Source organism: Lathyrus oleraceus, chromosome 6, assembly GCF_024323335.1.
Source record: "Lathyrus oleraceus cultivar Zhongwan6 chromosome 6, CAAS_Psat_ZW6_1.0, whole genome shotgun sequence".
NCBI lineage: Eukaryota > Viridiplantae > Streptophyta > Magnoliopsida > Fabales > Fabaceae > Lathyrus > Lathyrus oleraceus.
Window position 1 is genome coordinate 492285578 of NC_066584.1, and position 6377 is coordinate 492291954.

Consider the following 6377-nt stretch of genomic DNA (forward strand, 5'->3'; position numbering starts at 1 on the left):
GGACAAAATACTACCTTTGATGGCCTTCTGTGACTTGTACTGAATGTCGTACTCTGTTAAGATCATCTGCCAACGGGCAACACGTCCGGTGAGAGCTGGCTTCTCAAAGATGTATTTGACTGGATCCATCCTAGAAATCAACAGAGTAGTATGGTTCAACATATACTGCCTTAGTCGGCGAGCAGCCCAGGCCAAAGCACAGCAAGTTTTCTCGAGCAGTGAATATCTTGTTTCACAGTCGGTAAACTTTTTGCTTAGGTAGTATATGGCATGCTCTTTTCGACCAGACTCGTCATGCTGCCCCAATACACACCCCATCGAAGTCTCGGTAACTGACAGGTACATTATCAATGGTCTCCCTAGAACTGGAGGAATCAGGATTGGAGGTTTCTGCAAATATTCTTTGATTTTGTCAAAAGCTTTCTGACAGTCATCATTCCATTTGATCGCCTGATTCTTTCTGAGTAGCTTGAAAATGGGTTCACACGTGGCAGTTAGATGAGATATGAACCTTGCAATGTAGTTCAACCTCCCTAAAAACCCACGGACTTGCTTTTCCGTTTTCGGTTCAGGCATCTCTTGAATAGCTTTGACTTTTGCTGGATCTACCTCAATCCCTTTCTCACTGACAATGAAACCTAAAAGCTTCCCAGATCTCACCCCAAACGTACACTTGTTCGGATTCAGCCTCAGTTTGAACTTGACCAACCTGTCAAACAACTTCTGCAGATTTACCAGGTGCTCCTCTTCCGTCTGCGACTTCGCAATCATATCATCCACGTACACTTCGATCTCTTTGTGCATCATGTCATGAAAGAGAGTCGTCATTGCCCTCTGATAGGTAGCACCGGCATTCTTCAGCCCAAATGGCATCACTTTGTAGCAGAACGTGCCCCAAGGTGTAATGAATGTCGTCTTTTCCATGTCCTCTGGCGCCATCTTGATCTGGTTATAGCCTGAGAAACCGTCCATGAAAGAGAATACCGAGGATTGAGCCGTATTATCCACCAATACATCAATGTGAGGTAATGGGAAATCATCTTTCGGACTCGCCCTGTTCAAATCCCGGTAATCGACACACATTCTGACTTTGCCATCCTTCTTCGGTACGGGAACAATGTTGGCAACCCACGGTGGGTATCTGGTAACAGCCAAGAATCCTGCATCCCACTGCTTCTGGACCTCTTCCTTGATCTTGACAGCCATATCAGGACTAGTTCTGCGAAGCTTCTGCTTGACCGACGGACACTCTTCTCTAAGAGGTAACCGATGCACCACGATGTCTGTATCCAACCCAGGCATGTCTTGATATGTCCAGGCGAATATTTCCACGTATTCTCTTAGCATCTCAATTAGCCTCCTTTTGACAGAGTCTTCTAAAGCAGCCCCAATCTTGATCTCTCTTCTGGCGTCCTCAGTACCCAGATTAACAGTTTCCAACTCCTCCTGATGAGGTTGGATGACCCTTTCCTCTTGCTTCAGTAGTCTGACCAATTCAGCAGGGAGTTCACAGTCTTCCTCACTCTCCTCTTCAGCTTGGTAGATGGGATTGTCGAAATCGTACTGAGCCATAACAGAGTCGTTCACAGTGGATGCCAAAATATCACTTCTGCATGTTTAATGTTTTGTTTTTAGAAAAAGATTTCAATAAAGTCGCAAAAAACAAAAAACATTGCCATTTTTATTATTTTGAAAAAGTGAAAAACAGAAAATAGAAAGACAAAGATCTCAAAATTTGATTGCAAAACATCCTTTATTAATGATTAAACACTTTAAACATGATGTGGCCCTACAATGAACCACTACGCCTTGGGCAGAACGTAGGGTTTTCATGCAAAATGAAAAAACAAAAGAAAATTACCCTGTCAGTAGAGTAACTTGGACCACTTCTTCAGCCGTCCAGTTGTTGATAGATTCGCCTGGTGCACAAGGGCGGACCCAGACATCCAAATCACAGTCACAGTCTTCACCATCAGTAGCAAAGACATCCCCATGGTTCATCAGCCCAGCGCTGGTAAAGGTGCTCGGACCCACATTCTGCTCTGCCTGAAGAGGCTCATAACCAATGCCGAATTTGTCTTCCTTCACTGGCAAGTCAACCATCTTGCCCCAGCCTTCAGCTCTGCCGGAGTCCACAACTTCCTTGGCTTGCTTGTACGATGTAATCGAAGCACCTGGCTTCCTCTGCTCAGCACAAGCTACCCCTTCAAGCGCCACAGTCTCAAATGCCTGGCACGGGGTTTCGTGGATCTCGCCATCTACCTCAACATACTTGAATGAGGAGAGATGACTCACCAGAATTTCTTCTTCGCCACATACGGTCACAATCTGACCGTTCCAGACATACTTGAGTTTTTGGTGGAGAGTCGACGAGACTGCCCCAGCTGCGTGTATCCACGGACGTCCCAACAAACAGCTATAAGCAGGCTGAATGTCCATAACATAGAAGATTATGTCGAATACTTCTGGACCTATCTTAACCGGCAAGGTGACTTCACCAAACACAGATCGTTTGGATCCGTCGAAAGCACGCACAATAAGGTCACTGGGAGTGAGCACAACTCCCTCGACATCAATCTTCTTCAGGATTTGCTTGGGTAGGACATTCAGGGACGACCCGGTGTCCACCAGCACGTGAGATAAAACAACACCTTTGCACTCCATAGTGATGTGCAAGGCTTTGTTATGATTGCGTCCCTCAGGCGTTAGGTCTAGGTCAGTGAAACCTACACCGTGCCTGGTACTCACGTTGGCTAGTACACCCTCCAACTGGTTGACGGATATCTCTTGCGGGACGTACGCCATGTTCAGCATCTTCAACAAAGCGTCCCGATGTGCCTCAGAGCACAACAGCAGAGAGAGTATCGAAATCTTGGACGGAGTCTGGTTGAGCTGATCTACTATCTTGTAATCACTCTTCTTGATTATTTTCATAAACTTCTCCACATCCCTTTCAAAAGAACCCTCAGCCTCCTTCTGAGCCGGTTCCTCGTCAACCACAGCTTGTTTACCCTTAGCCCTTGCGGATGCCTCAGCAGTAGCATCCCTCAAAGGCTGAGGAGCAAAAAGTCGTCCACTCCTGGTGAAACCTCCTGGTCCTCCAACATTGTCCACCACAGGACTTGCAACAGCAGGAGTTCTCACCGGAGCACTGATAGTTACTGGCGCTTGACTAACTGGCCTTGTCTGATTACCAACCCTTCTATCATTGCAATAGGCGTTGTCGTACCTCCATGGGACAGCCCTACTATTTTCAACTTGCCTTCTGCCAGGCGCAACAATAGTAGTTGGTGCACTGATGGTTACCGGAGCTGGAATGGTAACCGGAGTATTGCTTGTTGCTGAGGTACTGATAGTCCCTCGTCCTCGTCCTTCAGACGGCTTGAAATAAATGGTGACAGTAGACACTGACCCATTGCTTTTAACAACCCGGCTGAACTGGAGACAGCCTTCATCAATTAATCTCTGGATACCAGCCCTCAGCTGGTCACAACCATTAGCAGCTTCTGAACAACCCACACAGTCTTCATTACAACCCGGGTCAACACCCCCCTTCAGCAAACGGCCCTTGACTACCAACAAAGGAGTCTGAACATCTTCAACATTTACAACCAAATCTTCAGCTTCCCCTCCTTCAACGTTGTTAACCCTATGCCCACCATGCTGAGGCATAGGATTGTTTACTACGTTCGGCACCGGAGCAAAATTGATCGCCTTAGCATCGATCAGATCTTGAACCTTATGTTGCAAAGCCCGACATCTTTCAGTATGGTGGCCTGGTGCCCCAGAGTGAAAATCACAACGGACATTTGCATCATAACCCGGAGGCAGCACTGTTGGAGTAGCCATCGTACGCAGCTCTACAAACCCTAACCGGAGTAGTTCGGGCAATAATTCGGCGTACGTCATGGGCAACGGGTCAAATCTTCTATCAGGCTGCAACCTTTGCCTCTGCTGATAAGGACGTTGCTGCTGTTGCTGCTGCTGTTGCGGTTGTTGTTGAACTCTCTGTTGTTGTTGTGGACGAGGTTGAGGTGCAGGAATAGTCACTGCAGCCACTGGACGATACTGATCTTTGTTTGCATTGGCTCTGTACACACCCCCTTTGTGTTGTACAACATTGGTCTCTCCTTCTCTACGGCGAGGTGCCCCAGAGAAGGGTTTCTTCGAGGACGACGAAGAACCTGCGTCATGAATCCTCCCAGCTTTGATTAAACTTTCTGTTCTCTCGCCACAGATGACGACGTCAGAAAAACTTCCGAATGGGCAGCTGCCCATCCGGTCCATATATACACCTTGCAGAGTACTGATGAACATGTCAGTCAACTCCCTTTCCAGCATAGGGGGTTGAACTCTCGCAGCTAGTTCACGCCACCTCTGGGCGTACTCCTTAAAGCTTTCATTATTCTTCTGACAAAGACTCTGCAGCTGAGTCCTGGTCGGAGCCATGTCCATGTTATGCTTATACTGTCTGAGGAACGCTTCTCCCAGATCTCTCCAGCATCTGATTGAATCCCGCTTCAATTCCATATACCAATCCAAAGACGCCCCAGATAGGCTGTCTTGGAAAAAATACATCCACATCTTCTCGTCATCAGTGTATGCGGAGATTTTTCTGTAGTATGCCTGCACATGGGTGCGAGGGCAGGAGGTACCGTTGTATTTATCAAATGACGGTGCCTTGAATTTGTGCGGGATTCTTAAACCTTCAACTAATCCCATATTTGTAACATCAAAACCGAGGGAGTTTTGACATTCCATTGCCCGGATTTTCTCAGCAAGGGCCTCAACTTTGCGATCTCTCGCATCATTTCTGCCCAAAATATCTTCGTCTTCACTGAGCATAGTAAACAAATCCTCTTGTCTGTCAACAATCGGAATTCTGTTACGGGCCGGAGCATGGATGACTCTGGCATTAGCAGCATCAGGAACAATAGGTTGACCGTCAACTCGGATACCCCTCAACTCTTCACCTACAGCATAGTTGTTGACGGGAATAGCAGCAGCAGGAACGTCAGGAACCGGGTTTCCTTCTTGCAGAGGCTGGTTGGGCGGTGGCAATGTAGCTTCTTGCCTCTGGACCAGTGCTCGGAGTTCTTCTTGACCTTGTGCAACCCCTTGCATCATGTGAATGAACTGGGCCATGTTAGCCCTCATCTCAGCTAACTCGGCTTGTACTTGATCCATATTGCGTTGATGGTTGAGCCTCGTTGAGTAGCGGTGCGGCCTTTGATCAGCTATCCTGTCTGGACACAGGAATCAAAGTGAGAAGACGACACGAGAACACCTGTTTATGCAAAGATGATGCATGCAATGCTTGTGCAAATGCTTTGTTTTCAAGGAACCCTTAGGGTATTATTTGCAATATTTTGAATATTTAAACATTTTAATTGCTCAGGGAAATATTTCATTCAATATATTGAGACAAAGAAATACAGCATTTTTGATTCATTACAAAGAGAAAAGGTAAATGACAACCTATGGATCCCTAGAAGCTCAGGATGCTGGAAGACGAGAAGTGCACAACTTCTTGATCTCTCTCTCATAGGCAGCCTCCATGTCAGCTTTCTCTTTTGCAAGTCGATCATACCTCCTCTTCCAGAATTTGGATGACTGAGGAAGCAGAGAAGTCCAAGTGTCGTTCGGATCGTCGATCACTCGGTGCTCGAGAAATTCAATCATAGCGTCCTTCTCCTTGAGCTGCTGCAACAATTCCTCTCTTTCACGGATCCAAGCACGCGAAAGGTCTTCTTCTCTCAACTCCTCTACACGTTGGGTAGGGAGGGTTGAAGGCCCAGCCATATCCAACGGTGTAGGTCTTGGATGATCATACGGCATCAGGTAGGTGGCCGCTCTCTGTCTGACCCAAGAGGTGTATGGCTCCAAAGCAATGCAATTCTTTGGACCCAATTCATTCCTACTCTTCTTGTGAATACTGCGCCAAGCACGGACAAATCTGGCTTTCAGGCCTTGGGGATCTTTACCCTCCTGAAAAAACACACCTCCTAACAGAATGCTATTAGGTTTATCCTTCAGGGGGAACCCAAGCTGACGACGTGCAAGAATAGGATTGTAAGTAATCCCACCACATGTGCCAAGAAGAGGCACATTAGAGAATTCACCACAATAATCGATAATCTGAACGGTATCATACACGCGATCGTACCAGGTGATATCATCATTGGTGAGAGACATGAGTCTCTGAGACCACCGTAGACATCCCTTGTTCTCCTTGAAAGCTACTGTCTGCGGCAAGTGCGAAATAAACCACTTGTACAGCAGGGGTAAACAGCAGACAATAACTCCTCCACCCTTCATATTCCTTAGGTGCAAAGAGACATAAGCATCACCCAACAAAGTCGGAACTGGATTAAGGA